Here is a 24,453-nt window from a genome sequence, read left to right on the forward strand (position 1 = left end):
CTCATCTGGGTTTTTTTTACTTTACAATTGGTAAATAACATCTCACGTCTTGTTTGTGGAATTCATCTTTTGAGAGCTAGTATAGAATTTGATCTGCTATAACATAGGGTCCTGCCAAACAATCAGTTGTACTCTTCATTGTGTGGAAAGTCTAGCTCTCTTTTGCACATCGAGTGGAGCAGGAACTAGTACATAAGACTCCATTCTCTCAGGTGAGTACCTTTGCCACAAAGCTGAGCTTCATCCTTTTCACCTATCCCTGTGGTCTCTGGATCAGTGACTATATAATCAGTACCTGAAAGTGGGACAGCTTTCACTGAAAGCAAGGACCCATCTCAAAATATCCTACAGTCTGGTGCTTATGGTGTCTCCTAGGAGATGGGAGACATAGTTTCAGATCTGCTTGGGGGAAGTGGTAAGCCAAATGTCCCTCACCTTGCACAAATGCTGTTGTCACAGAACTGCTGGTAAAAGAGAAGCCATCAGCACCACCATACCCATCCTTTATCTTGGTTTGAAAGAAAGGTCTGATGCCTCTGGTTTCTGAAAGAAAAAGCTTGGATGTCTAGTCCCAGGAGAGGGCTCAAGCCTGTGAATCCTGGGCTGCAGAAAGCGTTTCCCTGGGGCCCAGTGTGCCAGGCAGGAGATAAGATATATGCCCACCGTTTCCAATTGGCTAGCTTTGGCAGTGCCCTACTGAGCATGCTGGCTATTGTAGATCCCATTCTCAGCTGCAAAACTTTCCTCGGGCATTGGGTATGGAACCTAGGCCCCTAACTCAGGCTGAGTTCTGCTGTGACAGCAAGGCATCCCAATCCAGTTTCAAAGACACTCAGACACATACAGCAGTAATCGGTGGCCCTTTGAAACCTTAGGATCAGTGGAGAATCTTAATGGTTTATGAGGAAAGGCTGAAAGATATAGGATTATTTAGTTGAGGACAGAGAGATTTTGATAACAGTCTTCAAGTACCTGGAAGAAGATTATGCAGAGGATAGACATGGCCTTCTCTCTGGCTGAGGGGGACAGAACTAGGAGCAATGGCCTCAAACAGCAGCAGAGGAAAGTTTAAATTGGAGATTAGAAAGAACTGACTGCAAGGGTGGTCAAGCATTGGAACAGGCTACCTAGAGAAGCTGTGGAATCTCCATCCTCCAAAACTTTGAAAAGCAGGTTAGACAGATACTTGGCTGGGATGGTTTAGTAGAAAGCCAGGTAGATTTGCATCTTATAAACTAACCAGAGTAGAAAGATATACATAGCACAAGCCTGTGTGTGCCAAAGTTCACTTCACTGGGATGGTAGTCAGGGATGATCCTGACTACAGCCAGATGCTGAACTTAGATACTTTGTAAGATCCTTTTCAATTCTACTATCCTATAATCCTAATTCTTGCTCTTAATAAGTCTAGTCTGTTAGGTTTTCTAGTGCAATAGTAATGGATAGCTGAAGGAGGTTTTTTTTCTAGATGTACAATATACACAGAACTACTACTTACATAGAGAAAACCTTTGAAAAATGCTTTTAGTCTGCAAGAGTTCTGAAAGTTTTGGTAAGGCTGTCCTGAAAGCTCTTAATTTAATAAGGCTAATACCTCTAACTATTTGGAATAATATTGGATGAATGGCATTTTTTAGAGGTGCTCAGCACCTGCAGCTGCTTGAAATCACTTCTGAAAGGCAGCCAACAGGTTCACATTTCCACTAAGTGGACTGCCTTTCATCCTTGGTGCTAAATTGTTCTACCCTTGAAGACAAAAATGAGCAGAAGACAGTAGTGGCAGGTAAATGATAAGAATAAACCTGGCCTGCAAAATTGCTGACTTACCTGTTAGCTTAGCATGCAGCAAACATAAGCATGGATTTGCTTACAAATAATGCACAAATAATACTACCATTAATCTTCCTAACTGGCAAGTCATTTTTTTCTTGTGTGTTTAATAAACATATACCAACTGTAATAAAAGAAAACTAATAAGACAAACACTTAAATACCAGAATTAGTTCCAGCACAACCTTAATTTGGTCCCCTAGTGAACAGATAATATTCAGTTATACACACATACGAATTGTACAGCACCAACGCCTCATTCAGTGAGCATACTAGATCAATGACTTTGTTCAATGTCTTGGCCACCAGCAAGGTTGAAACCTAGCAATCTGTTACACAGACCTCTGGTACCTGAGAGGGCAATAGCAAACAGTAGTAGATTGTCATCTTTTATGCTGGCCACCCTATAGAGCAGGGGTTTTCAACTGGGGGTACTTCTGATGGCCTTAATGGGTACTTGGCAGTGGGTGCCACTGTTGGCACTTCTGCCATGGTATGCTTGCCAATTGGCTGTGGGGGACACTGCCCCCTGCTCATTGACTGGCTGCTGGGGGAACACCCGTCCCCACCCCACCCCCCAGTCTGGCTGCTGCAGGACTCTTGCCTTCTCAACTGGCTGCCGCAGATACAATGACCCAAAAAGGTTGAAAACCACTGCTATAGGGGACTGGTTCAAACATCGGACACAGGAATGGAGACCCCACAATCTGGTTCCATTGCACCAGAGACTCAGAGTTGGTATGCTCCAATTAACAGATATCTGGCCATTTCTCCAAATATGCCTTCCCCCACATCCTATTCCAGTGCTGTTCAAGCTTTTTGTCCCACAGGGCTGGTTTGTGAACCAAATCAAGCCCTGTGCACCAAGATCAGGCCTGGGGGTCCAGTGCCAGCTCACCAAGCCACACCTGCTGGAGGCTGCGGTAGCCTACACCACCTCCATATGCCAGGATCAGGCATGTGATCTAGCACTCTGGGCCTGAGGCTCCCCACAGATCTAGAAGTTTGGCAGCAGGAGAGCTACAGCTGCCAAATTTACATCCTTGTGATGAGCCCAGTGGGCCAGATGACATAGTGCTGGGGGCCACATCTGCCTTGGGGACTGAGGAATGAGCACCTCTGCCCTGTCTTAATCCTAGCTCTTCCCCAATCCCATTCTCTTTAGTTGGTTCCAGTTCTCATCACTCTTCAGATCCCTCTTCTATTTACCACTGTTCTCAGTTCCAGTGGCCCTTCAGCTCCCAATATTCCTCTCTATCTTAATTCCCAGTCTGTCCCCCTATACCACATTGGTCTAGCTCTTATTTCCTTTGTATTCTAAATGGACAACCTCCTCTATCCTGTCTTAGCCCAGAGCTGAGGAATGTAAAAGGTATTGGGAGTGAGCACAGAGAGCAGGTTTCCTTTTCTAAGATGAGATGTCTGGATCTGTACCAGACAGCCTGCAACAGCCCAGAGGTAGAAACTTATTTCCAAATGCTTATAACTTTGGTCACATGTTCACAGGGATGACAAAAGCTCCAACCCTAAAAGAAGACAGCAAAGCTTTTCAAGTAAGTCTTTCCTAGCATAGTTCTCGGAAAATACTTGTTTTGACTGAATTTTTCCAAAATAGCTTGGCCTGGAGCAGACATCCAGCATGCAAATTCAGCCTAAGTGGTTGAAGTCCAGCAAAGTTACAAGCAACTGAACAAGATCTTACAGTGGTAAGCACCAGGCACTCCAACAGATGGTGCCTTGCTCATACAAAGAGAAGTTAGCCACATTAACAAATGACACAATTAGGTTTTAGTGCATTCTCAGCCCGTGCTGCTTTATTGCTAAAAAAATTTGTTTACAGGTGCAGAGTTTCCAAGTTCATTTGAAACAGTTCCTCTATACAATGTCAAAAAGAATAGATTCTTCTTGAAATCCCAAAGATGCATAGATATAAAAAACAAGCTGCCTTTTGGAAAACTTCAGTACAGAGGGAGAAATTATTTCACTCTTACCATGTAAAATACACCGTGCAATGGGAGTAAATGGTTTTCAGTGTTACCACTAAATTCCCCCACTGATATTTCCTGCACTTGGCAGTTGAGTACAGTAGAAATGTGAGTATACCATCAAAAGTCCAGTATAGGAAATCCTCTCTAACCTGGTTTCTAAGCCTTAGGATAAATTAAAATTTTCTTTCAAGGATTCTGTTATCCCATTGATATTACAGCTGAAGGCCAACCTTCGAAATTTCTGCTCCTCACAAAAGTTATTTGCATTGAAGTCCTTGAGTAGCCTATTCCTCCCTTCTGTTTAGAAAGGAAATAAGCAAGTTTAAGTACATACTCAACTTCTTACCTTTCCATTAAAACAATATACTAAAACAGAATTTAAAACTGAAAAGTCCTAAAGGTTTTAGTGGCACGGTCAACCGCTGGCTTAACATGTTTTAGTAAATCACTATTTGCCTACAGAAGTTGGCTCAAAGGATATACTTCATCCATCTTCAGATACTGTAAAAATATCTAAGTCATCCCTTAATATTCCTACCTTCATTTGGCAACTACTGTGCGTCTATAAACAAAGTGACAATGAGAAAAAGAAGGTTCCCTCACCAACCCTGCATTAAAGGGGAGTTGTGGAGACTTGCATTATGCCAGCTAAGGGTGCAGGCAAACGTAAATCTGACCTGGAATCCCTTTCTCCTACCCTGCTGTTTCTGTGAGGAAAGACGAGGAAACCTCAGTTCCATGGAGGGATTCTTGCACAGGTTAAATCCTCCCACAAGGTTAGATGGAGTTATAAACTAAAAGTGAGAAATACTGCAAAATGAACTAAAAAGCTTAGGAACATTATTAGTTCTGGATTCTGCTACAGCTATCATGACTTTTTTTCATTCTCAACAGAAAATCTCCACACCACCCACAAAGTGATTTGGGAGAAATATTCTTTGCAGAGAACATAGTGAACAAACAGATGGCACCCAATTTCCTTTGTTAGGGAGCTAGAGATCACTACATTTTTTTTTAAACAAATGAAGTTAAGACTGACCAGACTATAATCTGTTGCTGAAGATTAGGACACTCATCACCCCACCTTGAGCCAACCTCATTTTAGAACCGTAAAAAAATTTTGGTCAAAACTTAAAATACACAAATTTGCCAATATTTTCAGGTTCATTCCTGCAGGATGCCATTATTGCTGGTTGATACCAGTATGCTTCAGTACAGCTGCCTATGTGGCTAAAGAGTTACCTGAAAATACTGTCTATTAAAAAGCTATTCAACACCTGAAATATGTGCACTGTGCTTATTGATTTTAATCACCTCCAAAGAATTTACCATATCAGGCCGAGACCTCTTGCACCTATTGTCTGGCAAATTCTACAGTCACTTAACTTTGAGGTCAGTTCTTTAAGTTGACCAACTTAATTCGACTTTTGCCCTCCCAACACCCTGTGAGAAACTCTGCACCCTTCTGTTTGCTACAACTGCAGCAGCTGAGAATCCTCACCTCGCCACTAAACACGCTCGGTTCAGGCCCTGCTTTTTTACATGCTCAGGGCACTAGTATGAACCAGGCAAGAGGTTAAAAAGGTGAGTTCTGCTGATCCTTGTTCCTGATATGCAGTTTTGGTGCCATGCTTCTGTCCCTATTTGTACATTCTGCCTCTTTCTCTACAGAGGCAGTGCATTCTCTAAAAACAAAGTTTGAGAATCAAAGCAGTAAGTTCAAGCTATTGGTATATTAGTTCCTATTGCTTCATTATGTATAAATGCATATCTCAATTTACTGGTAATAACTACATAACACTAAACATTTTGAATCATGCATAAGTAGAATACTAGCTCTAAGACTTGGTTTGTGGGCCTGTGCTGCCACTCTTCAGCTTGTCCATGCAGCTCATTATGCATCTGGCTTCACAGACCAGCCTTCTTTTAGTTGACCTGCAAACACACACTTAGTTTGGAGAGAGACCAGAATTTAACAAGTAAGAGAAAGTTAAAACATGATTATCAAAGATAATGGGTGAGCCTCAGAAAATCCAACTGTACTGTGACTTGGTATGTAAGAGAAGTGACATGTTTCCTTTGCTTAACATACATCTTTTCTAAAGACATGAATCAGGAGGAAATGCAAAGACAAATGAAGGAAACTATGCGTATGTTGAGAAAGTCTACGGATAGCAGCATAGAACAAGAAAACCAAGTTCCACTGCTGGCTCTTTGTGCTTTAGTCTCGGGAGTACTGTGGAATGATATCCTGAACCATCAGAACAAAGAGTTAACCTTGACCTGCCCATCATATAGCCTTCTGTTTGAGTAAAGAGCTCTATCAGTAGACTTTGAAGAAAAACTCAGCCAGTCTCCATCTCTGATTGACAGAAGAGTTACTGAAAGTAAAGGTTTTAAGAATGGTGCCAGATTCTGTCAGAATAAGTCCAGCTTTCCCTTAACAACTCAGAAATACCTCCATAAGATCTCACAAAATACTCTACCAGTGTTGCAATCAAGGTAAATCCTATTTAAAGCATCTGTCTCCTGAACCTTGTACCACTGCTCTCTGCTCAAGAAAACTGCATTGCAAAGATTCCTTAGTGCTGAGAAGGTTCTTAACTGATAAGCATCTCCAACAATACTTGCAGTTCACACCACAGTACTAGCTAGAACTTCCTCATCAGCCCTACTGGACCAGAAAGCAGTCTACACACTTACAAAATAACTTGATCCCACTAAAAAGGTTGGTGTTAGCATGGATGTTACTTGTTTGATATCTTGAAATAAACTGGGTATTGTCTGAAATTTCTGCTTAGTTTTGTAAGCAATGATAGCAAGGGCTTGAGGCATTGGGGGGGGAGGGTGGAAATCACATCACAGCTCTGCAGCCTTAGGCCAGCAGGATTTCAGAAATGGATGCTGTGAGAAATCTTTGGACCCCTACTCTACTAGTCCCTGGAACACAGCACATCAGAAAGGCTGAACTGGCAGCAATAAGCAGATGTTTGTTCACTCACTCCCTGCCTGCCCTTTTCACTGAAACAGCATAATAATAATACCCAGTCAAGTGAAGTACATTTCTGAGAAGTGAAATTAGTGTCTTCATTATTATGACAATCTCCTTCCCAATCCTTTCCTTAAATTTATAAAGATTGGTATATCACTATACTATGTAGAGGACATGATCAAATTGGTATCTCCTTTTGGTCTGCTTCTAATTTTTAAATTTTAATGATGGCTGGAATTGTTACCATCTTTCAAAATCACTGATATTTTCATATGTAAGACTAATACTAGATATGTACTACTTGCTAGCACCTACTTATATATTCTTACATTCATCTTGGATGCATCTTGGTTACATTAAATGAGACTGGAGAGACACACACTTAGTCCCAACAGAGGTCATGTTATCAACTAGTGAGAAGTCAAAAGCCTCCATTTAACTTACTAAAAACGAAGCAAATTGCAGACACCCCTAGACTAAAGATTGTGGTATAAAATATTCAATCCTGATTAAAGAAATCAAGCCACTTGGATAACTATACACTTTGGTTTAATAATTCAGTTCAGGATAGAGCATTACCTGCAGAGCTGTATCACTTCTGCAAGCTATGCACTGATAAAGTAAATTGGGTCAGCTGTGGGCTGTATTTTAAAACTCCATGGGCTCTTTTGAATGCTTCTTTAGCAGATGGTAAAAACCATGCCAAGCACAATTACTACAGATCAATTCCCCTTTGCTTTATCAGACTGCCTAAAACAACTGGCTTTGCAAAACTTAAAGTATGAACAGAAAATGGCCACAGCCTAAAATGGAAGTGTTTAGCAGGTCTAGAGCTAAAGGTCAACGGAAAAGAAAGACAAGGAATTTGTAGACACAATTCCTGTAGTTTTGTCCCTGCAGTCTAAGGGTTTGGAGTGTAACTGTTTCCCAATAATTTCTCATTTTGGGACCTGTGATATCACTACCTGCTATCCCTCTGTCTCCCCAACCCGCCTCCCCCCAAAAATATCAGAACCCTTTTCTAAAAAAGCTTCCAAGTCATGCTTTCTGACTATGGAACCCAGTTCTTTTCATATCAGCAACTGAATGGGTTTGGTTTCCTCTCCAGAGGCACAAAACATGCTACCCAACAAAATAAGCAAACTGGGGAAACATCAGCCATTTGTTTACACACAACTGCCTGCTCTTCCCCAGTATGCACCAGTTCAGACAGGACACAGTTATCCAGGTTTTTATATCAGGTTCCTCACCAAAGTGGGCAAGGGCCAAACACTTTCCAATGATAGGAGGTACGAGGAATTCTCCCATCTAGTTAAGAAACATTTATTTTCTTGGAACCCCCTGCAGCACAGAACGCCACAAACTTATTTGGTTATTACCCACTTACTTACTCTACTGTACAATCTTGCTAATGCAAGTTAGTAACTATTACATGCAAAACAATTATTGCTACTAAAGTTCTATTTTCTTATTAAATCATTTTATGGCTTTGTTTGCATTAGGGATTTCCCCCCCACCTCCCACATACTGTGCTATTTGCATTCCAGTTTCAGAGGTATTTTTCATCAATTGATTCTCCCAAGCACTAAACTACTAGATTCAATGGTATAGCTACTTTTGTTCAGAACTGAATCCAGCTCTGAGTGCATATCCCCAGAGCTGTGCTGTAAATGGCCTGTTTGCCAATTTTCTCCGGAGACATGGAATACGCAGAATTTAGTTTTTGTTACAGAAATTACCTCTGCAAGGATCACCTGCTTTGCATCTCCATGCATGCTTCCCATTTAATTAATTTAGACACACATTAGATCAACTCAGAAACACAAGATGCCCATCCTCTCGCCTCAAGGTGGCCATTTACTTGCAGGACTCAAGAAAAAAGATGCAGTATCCTCCCTCTCTAAGCTGATACCAAGTTTTGTTCTTTTTCAAAACAGTGGTGGTTGAAAAGCAATGCTGACACCAACTAAAAGGCTATATCAGGAAATCAGATAAAAGTCACGTACAAATCACTGTCTCTTGCTTTACTGGTTTAAGCTACGTGTTTGGTAAACTATTTAGACTTCACCTAACTTAACATCTCATTCTCTGACTGTACAGAGCGAGAAATAAACAAACTACTGTGTGATCAAGAGTTCATAGCTAGAAAAGTTATAAAAATCCACAATCTAGGCTTTTCAGCAATACATACAAGCATCCTCAGACAAAATGGGTAGACAGCATCACAAAACAATTTAACTATTTTAATAATTAACTAAACATTAGCTTTGTCACTTTTTATTCGTTCTGCAAAATGCACTACCCAGATGAATAATTAGTGCAGATTACGATACCCAAGGAGTAACAGAGCTGCTAATAAATATGACGTCTCTTTAGGAAGTACACATTTTTGGCATGGGAGATGCAATGGGTATGGTACATGAAGAGGAAGTTCATGGCTGATCAGTATTAAAAGAGTTCCCTCTAAGATTACAAGATAGTATGCCATTCAATACAGCAAGCATCATGGATTTGCCATGTGGTTCACCTCAAATATCCTGACAGCTGACTAGTTTGGACGCCAGCAGTGAAGTGATTCTCAACCTGGCATCCCTCCATAACTTCTTGGAATAGAGTGGTACCCCAAGTCAATAATTTATTTATTTATTGCAACATTTAAATGGGGAGGGGATGTGTGGAGGAAATGAGCTTTTGGCTCCCTGTAGAATAGTGGGACATTCATGATCTTACCTCCTTACACTGGAGCTCATCCTTAGCTCCTCCCGAGGGGAGTGGGCAGAGTGGGAGAGGAGTTACCCAGTGGCTCACAGCACCTCAGGGTGCCAAGGCACCCCTGTCAAGAACCACTGGTCTACTGTATAGCTTGGAGAGACTTGCAACAAGAAGTCAACCATATTTTCCATCAAATCCACCAGATAAAAAAAAAAATCTGCTTCCAAAGATAGAATTGTCACTATCACTGGCAAGGAAGGATACTGCATCTTTAGATTATGTTCATGACATTTTTACTGTATCCTTTCTATTGTTAATTACATTATTGTTTATTATTGTCATTAATAATTTGCCTCTCTGAAATTGTAAAAATACTACTAGGCTCATGCACTGATCCTAACATGGCACTACAGTTTGCTACAAAGCACTAATGCTTATGGAACTATACACATCTCAAAATGGAAGACATTGGTGATTTTGTTGTTTTCAAACAACTTGTAACATCATTTTGTCCACAAGTATTAAAATATATGTGTGTGTGTGTGTGTGTGTGTGTGTGTGTGTGTGTGTGTGCACGCGTGTGTGTATATATAGATATATATATATATAGACGTGATCTATTGCACATGCCCCTTATTTTTAAATCTTTCATACAAGACAATTTCCAACCAACATGGAGAAAAAAAGCAGAGCATGATGTAAAGCCAAAAGGCTGAGGCGGCATTTCCTATCACAACAGTTTTATGAAGAAACTGGCAGGAAGAGTACTACAGTGGGGTCTCTTGGGTGTACGCTACCAGAGTGTTACTTCTGTGACAGCCACAAAACTTTAGCTCAATTAAAAATTTACCTTAATCAAATGCTTGGGTGGGCAGGCAAAGTCAACATTTCAATTTTTCAGTATAAGGTGGAACTATACAATGCTTAGCCAAGGTTACTCCTACAAGTGTGGCACCAATGAGCTTTAAATATGTCCACCTTCTTCACACCCACATTCCATTTTTAACAATAAACGGGATACAAAGATACACTGCCATCCCCAAAGCGATATGTTGTTATGCAGTGCTAAGAACAGCTTCTAGATATTATCAGATGGATAATGAATGTGGTTAGGGAAGAGAAGAAAATCCACACACTTAAACATACATTTGCCATATCATATACCTTCTAATCGCATGAAACACTGTGATATTGATAGCAGGTACTTCCCCCTCACTAAGAGGCTGATCCTGCCTCTACTGAAGTCAATGCAAAATCCAGCTGTCTTCCACAGAAGGCAGTCCAAAGAAGTGGGTTTTTTTCAGTTGTCTTTAACCCTGGAACATCCATATTCCATTCCACTACAGCATCCTTAAAGGAAGCCAGCTCAAGCTGGCTAATTCACTAGCCATGACTAATATGACAATTTCTCCAAGTGAAGATAAACACAGCTCATTATGGTACATTGGTGCTCATGGTCTGCTACATTACTTTTGGTATTATCTTCAGTATGGAGTATTCTGCTAGTCATTCCTCACCCTGTAAACCTGATCTTCTCTCTAGGGAAACAAAAAAAAATTATTAAACCTGTAATTAAACCAATGAAAGTTTCCTACACAACTCAATTCCCAAGAGAGAAGATTAGGAGCAGTACACATACAAGGGCTTGTTCTGCTCTGGAAATTTTTTCCCTTTAAATTCCATTACTCATTTAAATATCAGAAACAACATCTTATGATATTCTCCTTTCCTCCCTCTCCTTCTACCAGCTATAAAAATACTGCTTTTGCTACCTATCATCAAAACATAAGGATTTCAGTTGTTGTTTTTTTCCAGCCATTTTCAGGCTTTCTGGCTCTATCCAGCAGTTTTCTAAACAAAGAACAAAAAGAAAAAAAAAATCAAACATAAACAAAACCTAAATCTATTTTGTTCCAGATTTTTAAAATATAATTTTTTTAAAGTCACATTTGCTAAATTCACATTAATATAAGCTTGGAATAAGGTGCACTAAAAAGAGCTCCAGATACAAATGGAAGAAAACAAGAGAACCAAATTCTGGCCTTTCCACCAAGAAACCTCACTGACTACAGAGAGAAACTAGAGGAAGCAACTAAATGATATATACTCCTGTCTCAAGAGGAAGGAAAACATCCTGTATAATCACAAGTGATGGAAACAAAGAACTTTTTGTAAACATGTGAGAACTATGATCTTCTTCTGGTTTGGGAAAGATAGGAGGAGCCTAAAAAGCCATTCCTCAGCATTTTTGCTCTTTCTGACTTGTTCCTCCAAGTGGCTGCAAGTTCTTCCCATCAGACTGCTTTCCTCCTCCAACCATGAATGTGGCAGTCCCAGTTCTCCAATAGCCACAGAAGAGTTAATACCCAACTCCATCAGCAGTATGAAGAACTGAAATGGCACCAAGAAGCTAATGAGTTGGGGCTTTACACTTCTGGCCTCTCATCCCACCAGAGGTCAGTTCCTTTAATAAAGAGATCAGTTCTGTCCAACTCTTGTTTTTGTTCCTTTTGCCACTAAAGCTTCTGGAGAAAACTGGGGAAATGATGCAGATCCCATCTCTACAGGATCTTCTTTAGTACTACAGGTCACTGAAACGTCACCTTCCTTGGGAAGGGGCTTGCTAGAAATTAGAAGTAGCTTTTCACTTTCTTATCCCAGTGAAAGCTCTTCATATCCAGCACTTACATGGATTCACACATGCAGCTATATTTCTGCTCACAGAAATAAACTATGGACAAGGTGACTTTGTATTTGTTCCTGTGCATTAGCTGCTTTACATGAGGTGACATTAAGATACCTATCTACAAAGTTAGGCCTTTGTTCTCGGTTAAGAAATTCCCATTATGGAATTTCCAGGATTTTTTTTTCCATGCTTCAGGATGAAAAGTGTATCTTTTTTTTCCTGCTGCAACTTTTCATACATGTTGAACCAGGCTGGCAAAGCAACATGTGCAGACACTTTATCCATTTTTAGGATCCCCAGTAGGGCACAGTGAGAAAAGTTACCTTCCTAAGACAAAAAGAGATACCAGTCAAGAAGACTGGCTTCTGTGTGCATTTACTTACAAAAATCATTTCTCAGCTGTGAAACATAATGCAAAACAAAGTGAAAAGCTGGCACAGAAGACAACTCTCATGGAAACAAATGCTAAGTTCAATTGCCCTGCATCTGAGGTGCGGCAAGATGCTGGGTGGGTGCCATCAGTGGAGAAGCCAGCTGGTACAGGATCCATGAATTCAATGTTGAGATAAAGAGTTGAAACAGGAAACGAAGAAGTCTTCCCTCATTCAGCTCCACAAAGATAAGGAAAAGAATTTTCTTTGCGAGAAGAAGAGCATCCACACTTCAAAACTTATGAGCAGTTAACAGGAAATAGCAACAGGACAGCCTCCCTCCAGGATGTCAGGAATAGGTCTGGAAACACAAAAGGAAAAACAGGAGGAAATATTTAGGAAACAGTATGATATAAAAATTAAATTGATTAGAACTGTGTATTCTTAAAACTCAATTCCAACCTGCAAAACTAGCAGGTGACAAACTGAAACGTTCTTGCCCTAAAGCTTTGGAAGGTCTAGTTGTAAGAGTCCTGAGGCTGGGTAAGGAAATATTACAGAAATGTTGAATTGAACTCATTTGTTCATCCAGAAGTGCATCCAGCAACAAATGTTATATTACTGAAAATACCGTAGTCCAGTAGTCAGCAACATATGGCCTGCAGGCTGAATCCAGCTCACTGAAACACTGGATCCAGTCCATGGAGCTGTGCCTGGGCCTAAACAGTGAGAAGCTGCATCGGGGCAAGAAGCCAATTGCTGTCCTCATGCTTCAGCCACTTCTCTCAACCCCCCTTCCTCCGAGGTTGTGGCACAGGTGAAGCTTCCAGCTGTAGAGAAGCAGCACTGAGGCTAGGAAGCTGTGTCCCTGCTGCTACCTGCCCTCTACCCTTCCCCAAGACTGTGGTGCAAATACAACTTCCACCCAGAACAGAGATGCACCAGGGCTGATCTGGCTGGAGTCAGGGGAAGTGGAGGTGGGGTAGGGAGAAGTGGCAGCAGCATGGAAGCTGCTTCCAGATCACCAGCCCCAGCACAGCTCCCCTTCAGCTTGGAGCTGCTCTCACACTACAGCTGGGGAAGGAGGGGCCAGGAGAAGGAGCAGTGCTAGGGATGCAAATCTTAGCTTTAAGGCTCCAGCAGGGGTACAGAAAAAGCCTGATCCTCCCAACAACCCATACCATGGATGCACTGTTAAAGCCACCCTGTATGCAATGGACTGTGACCAGAATGTTCCAGCCCATAATCTGAAAGAGGTCATCAGCCCCTCTTCTAGTCAGTTATGTGGTTTCTTTATTTCAGAACTGAAATATACCGTGACAAAGGTACTAGTAAAAAAGCACACACATTGCATGCAGAATGTCTCCCTTCTTCCTCCAGATCCTTTTTATTGGACAGGTAACTGAAATACCTGCTAAAGTTTGGGTCCCCATATCAAGAATGCTGACTGTGTCAAGAAAATGCAAAATACTAACCTAAGACTCTGTCAAGGAGGGAGACAAAAGAAGAAGGGCCTGAGTAAGGAAGGAAGAACGAAAAATTAGTTGCATGTTACTGAGGGAGTTTCCCCTTTCAGGTCTGCATGCCACACTGCAGTATAAAGAGGGTTAAAGATATGCCTTCTGCAAAGGAGTGAGATTTGTTCTCTTTTGGTGCCAACATCTCTATGTTTCTGAATGCCTGAGTACTGAAAGCAGCACTGGTATTAGCCATTTAAAATACAAACATTTCAAACTTACTGGGATAAGTGGTGCCAGGAGAGTACTACTGTTGCAGAGCACAAGCTTAGTCACCCTGTAGTAACTGTGGAAATTCTTATGCTTGGACAAAAGAAGAAAAACATAGGAAAACTATTTAGCTTCTGTGCTCTTACAGCCACTATAAGCCCCTTTCTTCTCTTGTGGGAGTAACTTTGTAGACTGTGGTTATTTAGGTCCTGGTTCATGGGACTTGTTTGCATCTTAGCTCTGTAAAGCCAAATACATATGCAAGAAAAGCATATCTTCATTCTAAAAATGGAGAAACCAAGGCACAGAGAGCTTAGATGATTTATTTAAGGTCACACCAGAAGGCTGCAGTAGAACTAAGAACTGAATCCAGTGCTTTTTACCTCCCAGTTTTATATCTTAACTATATGAATATCTTCTGCCCTTGCATGAGGAAAAAATTAAATTAACACCTGGAAAGATTGTGGAGTAGGTCCTTAAGGAATCTGTTGGGGGCGGGGGGGTACCTAGAGGAGAACAAAGTGATCAGGACAGCCAGCACAGATTCACCAAGAGCACATCAAGCCTAACCAACCTTATTTCCTTCTATGATACAGGTGACCAGCATGTGGATAGAATGAGAGCAGTGAATATGTGGCCCAGCACCTCTAGTACCTGCCACTTTAAGAGGCTTAAGCAGACTGTGGAACAGGTATCAGGTGTGGTGCAGCCTAGTGAGGCAGTCATATGACTGCGGGAGGGCTCCTGGATTGGAGGATTTGGCTAAGCAGCCTCAATATAAATGTGGGCCCTCAGAGCTGAGCTTACAGTTGCTAGAAGATGCCAGAGAGAGAACACTACCAGCTGGAGCTGCTCCCAAAATATCAAGAGTAGGAACTATGGGGATGGAAGAGGTTCCTGCTGAGTAGGATGGTGTGGTAGGGCTGCCTGTGGCATTCTCTGGGAAATGGCACACCTGTGCCTCCCTAGTGAAAGGTAAGGCTGAGGTGCCATAAAGCCTCACCCCTCCCTGCCTTGTACATATGCTGCAAAGGAAAACAGCTAGGGGAGCATAACCTGACAAAAAAGCACCCAGCAAAGAGGCTGGTGGGACCAAGGGGGTCCAGAGTAGGACAAGTGGCCCTGAGTGTGTGAGGGGCAAGGGGTGCAGTATGAGTGGCTGGAGTTGGGGAGTGGGGTACAGGCAGTCCTTAACTTACAACTTTTCAAGTTACAATATGGCATTTATGATACTTGTAAACTGACACCCCGATTCAAGGTTCTCATGCCAGTTTCATCTTTGATACAGCTTTGTCCAGCTGATAAGTCTATTGCAGTGGGGAGGGAAGGGGCATGGGGTGAGGGCAAATCAATGCCCCTGCAGTGAGGGAGGGATTGGGGCTGGGACCCGGGCTGGGGTAAGCACTGCCCAGGGAGGGGTGGGGCGGCTTGTGCCACTGCATGCTGCCAGTCCAGGAGCTGCTGGTGTGGTAGCTCATCCCAGCCCCAATCCCTCTCTTACTGCAGAGGCACTGATCATTGCCACTGCACCACAACAAACTTACCAGCTGGACACAGCTGTGTCAACCATCAGAAAGCAACCAATTCCCCATTTATAACATTGTTCCTATAAGAAAACTGGTTCTGAGTTGCAATGTTTCTACTTAAGATGCAGTTTTCAGGAACCAATTGTGTTGTACACCTGAGGACTGCCTGTAGTGATTTGGACACTATCTGTGAGGCATGGGACGTAGTAAAGGGAAGGTCTTAGCTATGTATTATGCTTCCAAGGCAGGAGGCATAGGGCATTCAATAGGCAGCCTCCTGCCTTGGAAACAATGCATCAGTTCCATCAAAGGCAAGGCAGGTGGAAGGCAAGCCAATGTCTGGAAAGACTCTCTCAGGCAGGGTGGGGGAGAACCTCATCACAGGATATTCCTCAACTTTAGAAAGGCTTTTGACAGTCTCCCATCAGACTAGATGAAAGTTCTGTAAGGTGGACACATAACTGGTTGAATCATTGTACTCAACAAGTAGTCATAAGTGGTTCAACATCTACTTGGGAGAAAGTATCAAGTAGGGTTCCCTAGGGGTCTGCCCTCAGTTCGTATTGCTTTATCTTCATTAACGATTTGGACAAGGGGATCAAGTACACACTCCACAAATCTACAGATGACACCAAGTTGGGTGGAGTTGCAGATAACATCCTTGCAATGTTTTTAAAACAAGTTAAATGGACACTTGGCTAGGATGGTTTAGTTGGGGACAATCCTGCCTTGAGCAGGGGGCTACACTAGATGACCTTGTTAGGTCCCTTCCAATTATGCTTTCCTATAATCCTATGAAATTCCTAATCCACGTCAAGGGCTATACATTGCTAAAAAGTTAATACAAAATTTTTAAGAATGATAGCATTGCCAATCTTTCTAGAGACTATTGCTCAATAATGTTATTTCTATAATTACTATTCTGGAAACTGCACACATGCTGTAATATACGGGTAAGATGACAGCAATAGATAATTGCTGCTTTAAGCAATTATGAAGCATCTATTTTGATTAGAACAAATGGTTATGTCAGGCTGTTCTAGGGACAAACTTCAGTTCCTAGTTCTCTCTATCATGGTGGTAATAGTTTGGTGCTCTCAGGATAGTTGAATGAAATCTAATTCTTTCTGTGACTGAGTTAAATGGTCAGAAAACAAGGGATACTTACCCATACCTTCACAACCTTGCATGCTATCATTTTTCTCCAACAGCTGTTCTCTTCAGCTTGTTAATTGGCACATACATGGAATGCACATGAATCTGATGGGCATAAGATGGAGAAAATTAAGAGTGCATAAAGAACAGAAATTCTGCAATCTTCACATCTTGAAAGATTCATTTATGTGCAAAAAAAGCCTGAGCAATAGTTTAATTTTCTGGGAGTTAGTCAATGTATTTATATATTCCAGTGAGAATCACGTGATGTTACTCTCTATGGATTAATCTGTTTTTCCTCCATGTTTGTCCTTTATAGCTGATAAAGAGGAACAATAGCCTGGTTATCAGGGTGTTTAGATCTAGGTGTCTCAGTCCTAGACTTAATTCTTTCCTACATCAGATCTCCCCTGCAATGCTAGGCACCTTGCTTAGTCTCTCTGTGCCTCAGTTCCCACCAAAAATATGGATTTTATTACTTCCCTACCTTTTAAAGGCATGAGTAGGATAAATCCTAGAACTTCTGAGGTACTCTGATAATGGTGATGAAGGTCACAGAATAATATTAGAAGACATTTCCTCTCCACCATAAGAAAAAACCCTTGCTGGAAGCATGCTAAGTATGAGCTTTCTATGCTGATAAAGACCTTAAGGAAAACAGTAACTAAAGTTAATGCCATTTTGTTTAGTGTTGCATAGATTTAGTGGGAGCAGATCCACTTTTCTCTAGCAGTAAAGGAGAAAAGCAGCTCATGCCAAAGACACTGCAGAAAGCTCTTTGTTCAGAGACTTGTCTCTCTTTCCATAGAATTCTTAGTCAAATCTAAATTGGAGAAATTCTGGATTCCCCTTCCCTGAGGATTCATATTGCCACATCCATTTAAATACACCCAGTAACTTATACACAGGAGCCCACCTGGAGAACCAGATATACACTACTATCTATACTGTTTTTCATTTGATTTGTTCTATAAATGAACTTTCCTGTTTTGTTTTGGCCTAGTGTCACCAGACATATGTCTGTTCCTTTAAGAATAGAGGTGAATGAAATTACTGAAGCTTTCCTTGACTAGAGTTTTCAGTGCCTGCGCAAATAGTCAAACCAAGGAGAAATGAGTTCTCAAGAACCTGATGCTGACAACTCCAGTAGTACAATGATGAATCACCTGCAAGCTGGACTGCTTCATTATACCATGCTCACACAATTAAATACTCCCAACATGCACACCAAAGCATTCTGATCCTTCTTGTTCTTTTTCCTGCACTGCGGAACACTTTTGCAGGCACAGAACATTCAACATCTTCAGCACAATGCAATCTACTGCAATCTATAGGTGATTTCCAGCTCTGTTTGTCAGGCTAACCCTTATATTTTCACACTGTCTAATTTTGACCTTTACAATCCCTACCCAAACCATAACAACTTACCACGCACCAGGTGATTTTTAAGAGCATGTGATCATATCAAACCCTTTACAGAACAGTTTGTTTGTGAAAGCACTCATCCTAAATTCTCAAAAGCCTTAACTCCAGTGACCCAAAGAGAGAAGCAATGCTTCCAACACCACTGATCTTCCAAAAGCTACGTCTTCTTTTGCTCATTTTAAATCTATAAAGGACTGAAAGATGGATTAAAATAAATCACATCTTAAATATTTCACCTGCAGCCACTTCTTAACCACCCTGTCCAGTGGAATGCTTAACCTAGTATGTACTTCTAAATGTGTTATGGCCAAGCTTTCAGATGTTTGCTATTTCTAGGTGTCCAAACTGATACATTTTCAAACTGATTTTCAGAAGGGATAGAGAACCATTCCCCACATTGACTTCAACAGAAATGGCAGGTGCTCAGACTTTTGAAAAAATAGGAGTCTCAAGATCTATTCAAAATTAGTTAATGCTTCTGAAGAATTTTGCTACTTATGACAGGGCATAAATTTTTGGCTGCAGGAGTGGTGGCTTAGATGTTCCTGGCTTAAAAATCCATAATAACCAATGCACTTATCTATCACTGTGATACAATTGTATCATTACTGGTAACAGAACAATTATAAAAAATACAATACTGAACTCCAACAAGTATCTAACATCAAGAATTTCCAAAGGAGCACTGAAAATAACAAGTGATTTCAGAAACACTAAAATCTGCCTGCAAGTACTCCCATTTCCTTTTTCTTAATACAGCTTCAATAAAAATTACAGCTTCATCAAACACTAAAATTAGCCAGCGCTTGAGTTGAGCATGAAGCAAAATAAGAATAAAATAAATAGCAATTTTTGGTCAGTACACAAAGCCATTAAAGATTTATTTGGAACAGGAGTGCTGAACCTCCAGCCCATGGCATCATGTCACCTGGCCCAGGACGGGGCAGGAAGGGTGGGAGCTCTCCATAGGTCTGAAAATCTGGTGGCAGGGGAGCAGTGGCACTACTCCTCTGCTGCCAAATTTCTGGAACCATGGGGAACCTTGGGCCCTATGTGCTGGATCTGGAGCCCAAACCCAGCATGCAAGACTGGGCAGGGGTGGAGGTAGGACCCAGGCCTCAATCCTGGTGTGGGGGGCAGGGATGTAGTAGTGCCAGACCCCCACACAAATCTGCCATTGCAATGAAATTAAACAAGAACTCTTAAACCAGTTTAAGAGGTCTTATTTCATTTACCCAATCCTAGCCTGTAGGGTGTGAGAGGGGGTGGTGCTGAGCCCCCAGGACTCAATCCTGACACACAGGACAGACAGAGGGTGGTGTTGGGCCCTAGAGTTTGGATCTGGCCCACTGGCAGTCATGCCACTCATCTGGCCTGTGGGCTCAAAAAGATTGAGCAACCACTGGTTTGGAATGATAAGATGTGCTTGTTTAAAGTTACTTTTCTCAGTTACGGAGTGTAATTAGTAACTCTTAACTGGAGAGTTGCTAGTTACAAGATGAGCTCACAGCAGAAAGGATTAAAAGTCCTGTTTTATATTTAAATGACTGAGTACCATCTAGAGGACTTGGAAAATAATGAATTAAACAAATGAATTTCCTAAACAAGTCTTCAGTAACATATTCACTAACTTTTGTATTTGAAGCAATTTTAAATGTTGTCCCATGAATTCTAAACTTCATACTCACACAGGTACTATGTTGGATATAGACCACTTCTAACATTTCATAATTAAAATAAATGAAGGCTTAGGGCTTGTCTACATGGGGAAATCTGCCATTGCAATGAAATTAAACAAGAACTCTTAAACCAGTTTAAGAGGTCTTATTTCATTTACCTTATCCCATACCCCACACCCAAAAAAACAGGAAAAAGCAGTCTTGTACTGGAATCAGAGTGCCCGCATGGGGAGTTGCACTGAACAAAATATAGCTGAACAATAAATGGTGTTATTTTTTCTGGGTTGGCAGTTCTCTAGGTCAGAATAAGCTGAGTTTTATCCAGAGTAGTCTGCAGCAGTGCTCAGAACCAATTTCTGCCTACCTGACCAACTGTACTTTACACATTCATGTTCCAGTAAGGAGAAAAATCAATAGTAGAAGAGAGTTCAAGGGGTTAGGCTATCAGTGAGGCACAACAGGATTAGCAGAGTCATCTAGGAGTTAGAACTAAGATAGGTTTGAAGAGGCTTGTCAAGACATCAGCACCTGAAGGTAGCATATGGAGGGTGTAGGTAAAGGACAAATATATAGATGTAGATATATATAAGAACATCCCCTAATTAATACCTTAGCAGCCTCTTGCTTAAAAAACACACACACACACACACATACATAAATGCATGTATTGTATATTTTAAGCAAGAGGCTGCTAAGGAATTAATTAGGGGATTTTCTTTTTAACCACTACATTTACGGACCAATTTTAACTATTCTTTAACTTCATCTTTCATTTAAGGGAATACACATCAGAGCTGCATTCACTATAATGCACTAAGCTGTAGTTTTTGGTATTAATTTTCCATTCAGATTCTCCTCTTCTACCACAAATACTGCTTTGAGGCAGATATGATAAAAAGCAAACATGGGGAAATTGGCAGCTTCTCTCTCAAGTGATTTGCTTTTATGTCACTTATTGTAATTTTTTTCTGGGTTCTTTGATCAAAAGATTTTGCTCTTGTTCTCTGATGGAATGAGGCAGAGTCTATCCTGCCTTATACATCATTCACAAGTTTTCAACTAACATCGACTGAAGATATTTTTTAAGACTGCTGTTTATATAAAGTTACTTTAATCTTCATTTTCACATCTGTGGCAAATTTTCAGTATCTGTAAGTAGGAAAATAAATTTTGCTTTGTATACTAAGCAAGTCAGAAAGTAATAAATATGGAGTTGCAGAGCCATCCAAACACCAACATTACCTTTATTACCTGAACTTATACTCTGTGTTTATCCCAGAAGGTTGACAACAGTGAAGACAAGATTGTAAGATTTTCACTTTCCTCAGTTCTTGTGCAACTGAGGCGGGTAAGTATAAATATTAATCAGTTTAAATTTACATACTGATAACACAGGTTGAATCAACTTGTTGTACGTGTACACAAAGGGAATTTGTGCTCAGTTAATTCTCACGAAAAGTAGAACTTTAATTTGAAATGTCAGAAGCAGAACATAAAGCCTTGATAAAAGGAAAAAAATGCAAGTCTTTCATATTTGATTTCCTTTCTGAACACCTTCATAATATGAACCAAAAGTATTGACTGGGTGAAGAATTCCTGAATGTGCAGACAACTTAATATCATAGCCTTAAGACAGATTTTAACTAATGAATTGTAGAAGGACATAGTTACCCATTTCACTTTTGGTTGTTTTGTCTACTAACATTCATACAATGTAATCATTAAAATCCCCCATGTAATTATGGTTGCAACATAACAATGATGTTGTAGCCATGATGGCCCAGAAATGATGTAAGAGGCACAGATTTCACGCTTCGATTGTTCCAGCCATACCTGAAGAATGCCTCGCATCAGAAAGCTTATCTAGCTCTATAGTTACCAAATCTTTTCGCTACTTCTGACCGTGCGCAAAGTCAAAACTATACAACTACAGCCAGTTATGTAGCAAAATGAATATGTAAGAAGAGGACCATGAAACTAGGATGATCTAGTTGGGGATGGTCCTGCTCTGAGCAGGGGGTTAGGCTCCTGAGGTCCCTTCCAACCCTTCTTTTTTCTATGATGCTATAAAGCTAAGCAACACAAAGATAATGTTTTTGGTCGAGCAGAGAGACACAGCTAGTCATGTCCATCTGAAGTCAAGTGGCAGGAAGGGTAGATGCAAACCTTTTCGACTAACTAGAGAGAAAGAGAGAGAGAGATAACGTGTGTTGCTGCATGCGCATGTCTGGCACAGACACACTCACACATCACAAGTTTCCGTGAGCTAAAAACTCACTTTATCAGATGCTGTGAAACCTGCGCCAGCCGCTGCTGTCCCAGACACTTGTGATCCCTCTACTTTGGCGTGTCCATCCATGTGCTGCTTCCTGCCTTCTCTGCTCCGAGGCACAGGCGTAACTAAGTGAGCCTCCAGGGCTTTCACTTAGCTCGGTGGTGCCCCACCAAAGCAGGCGGGGCGCCCCGCTGGAAAACCTGGTAGCCAGAGCCTAGCTCCAGGGAAGGCGCGTGGAGGGGGGCACCCTGGCCTGCCATTTCCCCCGGCTTTCCAGCCCCTCCCCTCCCGCCGGGTGCCGTCACCCTGGGGCAGCCTGAGCCGGAAGCCAAGTCCCTCGCTGAGTGCCCTGCCCTGTCGCGGCCGCAGGGCTCCCGCTCCCTCAGCCCGGCGCGGCGCGGCATCCCCAGCCCAGCGAGCCAACATGGGGGCGGGGGTCCAACCGCCGGCGCCGGCCGGGGCCGGGACTGACCTCCAGCTGCACGGCCGGGCCGCGTCCGCGGGGAAACGGCAGACTCCACCTGCGCGACTCACCTGCCCCGGCCGAGGCCGCGGCCGGCCCGGCTCCCCCCTCCGCTTCCTCTCACGCCGCCATCTTCCCCTCCTCACCTCGGCCGCCCAGCTGGGGGCCCGCAGCGCCCGGCGCCTCCGGGCCCGCCCACCAGGAGCGCCAGCCTATTGGGTGCCGCTCCTAGGCATCACGGCTCCATCATCGACAGCCATTGGTCGCCGGCCCCGTCCGCCACGAGTACTGGGCGCCCGCCTGCCGGCCTCTGCGCTCTGATTGGCCGCTCGGGGACGGCCGCTCTGCGGTGGGATTGGCTCGCGCGCGTGACAGCGCCAGGCCCACGGCTCGGCAGCCCACGCAACTGACAACTTTTAAAGGGGCCGTGCGCGCTGGGCGGCCAGGATGCTGCGGGAGGGTGGTGGTGCGGGCGCTGTAGGGGACGTCCTGCTGCGGTGGGGGCACGCCTCCCCCTCCATCGGGATACCGTGTCGGCCTGGCCGGCCCCGCGGCCGCACACACACGGAGCCTGCCCTGCGCAGTGCGGGGGGCGAGGGGCGTGCCGCTCCAGATACACCCCGCCTGCCCGGGGCGTGGGTCTCGGTGCAGCGCCGCGCTGAGGTCGGGCAGGAGCGGGGCTCCAGCGCGGCCCCTCTCCCCCTGTCTGGGTCCCGCTTTCAAGGATCCTCCGAACCCGCCCGCTCCCCTTGATCCTGCAACCGGAGCGGGACGTGGCGGCGTTAAGTCGGGTTGCAAGGAGCCCCTCAGCAGAGTTTGCGGGTCCGCTACAGACTCAACCCCGCCCGATCTCCTGTTTCACTCAAGCTCCTGAAAGAAGAGCATGCTGCCCGGGGCCAGGAGCACCTGCTAGGAACCCCTTGCTGCCAGGCGCAGTCGGTAGCTATACCGAAGCGTTAGCAAGTTCTTAGTCTAGTGAAGATGATCCCCTCGAGTTGCCATTTCCTGTCCCCGCTGAGCCCCCCGGCCGTGCAGCGCGGAGTAACAAGTGTGTTCCACCTCCACAGTTCCCCCGTCAGCCCCGCTGCAGTCTCAAAGGTTTTCCAAACCTGCTTGCAGCCTCCCCCTCCCTGAGAACAGATCCGTTTGCTTCCTCAAGCCGACACGGAACTGAACTCCGTACCAGTGACCCCATTGCTTGGTGCAGGACGGATATTAAGTTAGCAGGTCTGCTGGCCGGCCTGTTTACTCTTTTACTATTGACACACGAATTCTCAGCTACTCTGGAGAACACACTTCCAGCCTCTCCCTCACCTGCACAAAACAGAGTTTGTTTTAGACCTAGGGGCAGTTTTACAATTTTTGAATTCTCAGCTTGGAGAAGGGTGTATGTGTCTGAAAGCTTTGCAAAAAAAGAATTTTTTCTTGCTACTATTTTGTTTGTCTAATAAAAGAGATCACCTCTGACCCAAGAGCTTGGTGCATCTCTTCCTGCATTCTAGCATTTTTCTGGTTTTACAACAGCCACTGAACACGGGCCTTGGTCAAAAAGGTACCCAGGAATCCTAAATTAGTTGAGGATGGGTTAGTTTAAAGCCTGCTTTTTTAAAAGGTTATACTTCTG

The 24,453-nt window shown here is 42.9% G+C and overlaps 1 long non-coding RNA gene across 2 annotated transcripts; it reads right to left on the reverse strand.

The window, feature by feature from the left end:
- Window positions 1-3,618: 3,618 nt before the first annotated feature.
- LOC109320910 lies at window positions 3,619-22,989 on the reverse strand. 2 transcript variants are annotated; one of them, XR_002103870.1, is made up of 5 exons: window positions 22,901-22,989; window positions 17,001-17,092; window positions 14,759-14,812; window positions 14,055-14,093; window positions 3,619-12,940 (listed from the first exon to the last, which is right to left on the reverse strand). It is a non-coding gene; the product is annotated as an uncharacterized LOC109320910 (long non-coding RNA). The 2 variants fall into 2 exon arrangements; XR_002103869.1 differs by lacking the exon at window positions 14,055-14,093.
- Between the last annotated feature and the right edge of the window lie 1,464 nt (window positions 22,990-24,453).

Source organism: Crocodylus porosus, unplaced genomic scaffold (genome assembly GCF_001723895.1).
Source record: "Crocodylus porosus isolate Cpor-Errol unplaced genomic scaffold, CroPor_comp1, whole genome shotgun sequence".
Classification (NCBI taxonomy): Eukaryota; Metazoa; Chordata; order Crocodylia; family Crocodylidae; genus Crocodylus; species Crocodylus porosus.